At 43.2% G+C, this 1,865-nt stretch overlaps 1 non-coding gene across 1 annotated transcript; it reads left to right on the top strand.

Annotated features, from left to right (window-relative positions):
- The first annotated feature begins 213 nt into the window (after window positions 1-213).
- TRNAE-UUC lies at window positions 214-285 on the top strand. The gene has a single exon. It is a non-coding gene; the product is annotated as a tRNA-Glu (tRNA).
- The last annotated feature ends 1,580 nt before the right edge of the window (window positions 286-1,865 follow it).

The following is a 1,865-nucleotide window of genomic DNA, read 5'->3' on the forward strand; positions in this document are numbered from 1 at the left end:
AGAAGCTAATTTTATACACCTGATGTACAGAGGTGACTTGCAGGTGTCAATGGTCCCTTAAAAATCTAACGGGGGAAAAAATGTAGTAAACTTTTGTGTCTTAGGCATGAAGAAAGATTCCTTAGCAGCCTTATAAATTACAACCAAAAGCAAACTGGATGTTTTTGACTCTACCAAACTGAAATTTCTACTCAAAAAAGTACCCTCTGGGGTTCCTTGGTGGTCCAGTGTTAGGACTTGCCACTTTCACTGCCATGGGCCTGGGTTCAATCCCCAGTCAGGAAACTAAGATCCTGCAAGCCATGTGGCACTCTCCCCTCCAAAAAGTGCCCAAAGGATTCCTCAGAGAAGTTATCAGATGTATGATTCACTGGAAAAGATGCTATAATTTCTACAACCAATAAGAGACTCATGTAGAAACACACAGGAAACTCCCTCAAGGAAAACACCTATATCTGATACAAAAATGAGCAAAAGATACGAATTAGCCATTCACACACAAAAAAGAAATCTGTATGGGTAAGAAGTTTGTGAAGATATGCTCAAACTCAGTAAAAAGAGAAACAGTGAAAGTAAAAACCTCTATTGCAAACATTGGAAAATAGTAAAATAGCAAGTGTTTGCAAGGATGTGGGGAGTCAGGGATGTGTATAGAGTGCTACTGAGTGTGGTAGCTATTCCCAAAAGGAGTGTATTTAATGAAATTGTAACCCAACCGTTATGTTCCACAGGCCTGCAGCACCTCTTGGAGCATATATCCCAGAAGAATGATGGCATTTGTCCGTGAAGGAAGAAGCTCAAGGATGCTCACGACAGTGTTGCTTACAGTACTGAAGAGCTGGGGGCACCAGTGTCTATCACTCTGTCACTAGAGGAATACAGAAGGAAAGAGAAGGGGTGTGTATCGAAATGCCATACAACAGTAAAAACATAGTGCTGAATGAAAAGTTAGGTCGATAAATACATATATATACATCTCCCTGGAGGAGGGCATGGCAGTCCACTCCAGCATTCTTTCCTAGAGGATCCCATGGACAGAAGAGCCTGGTGGGCTATGGTCCATAGGGTTGCAGAGTCGGACACAACCGCAGCAACTTAGCACACACATATATGTGTATATACATTTGCTGTTGTTTAGTCACTAAGTCGTGTCTGACTCTCTGAGACCACATGGACTGTAGCCCACCAGGCTCCTCTGTCCATGGGATTCTCCAGGCAAGAATACTGGAGTGGGTTGCCATTTCCTTCTCCAGGGGATCTTCCCGACCCAGGGAAAGAACTCCCATCTCCTGCACTGACACACAGATCCTTTACGGATGAGCCACCAAGAAAGAGTATATATATTTGTACAGATTTCCCATTTTATGATGATTAAAAACATGTTTCAAACTTATTAGAGGCAGAGAGAGAAATAAGAGACCAAGCATGAAGGGGGAAATAACACTATAAAATCGTGAGGCTTCCCACAAAATGATGGCAGAATGTTATAAGCTGAAGCACGTTATTTACTCGGCTTCCCACACCAGAGGGACAGTGTCACTTTTTGAAGAGTCACTCTGGTTACCGTGCAACATGCAGATGAATAGGAGGCAAAGAAGATGCAGGAACAAGCCAACAATGGGGTAAGAGGATGGCAATGAAAGATGAGAGGAAATGCTGACTCCGGAATCTGTCAAACGTGGCACATTTCCAGAGGGCACCATGTAAGGATTTAGGATTTGAGGGAGAAGAGAGATGCTTCCGTTTGAGGTTAAATGTAGCTTCGCAGAGATACTGGTATTGTAGGACCAGTGCTGGAGAAGTGCCACTTTGGGCAGGCACTAGTGAATATGAGGAAGACAAGTGTAAAGCTCTAATGTTGAAGA

This window comes from Cervus elaphus, chromosome 19 (genome assembly GCF_910594005.1).
Source record: "Cervus elaphus chromosome 19, mCerEla1.1, whole genome shotgun sequence".
NCBI classification, from domain to species: Eukaryota; Metazoa; Chordata; class Mammalia; order Artiodactyla; family Cervidae; genus Cervus; species Cervus elaphus.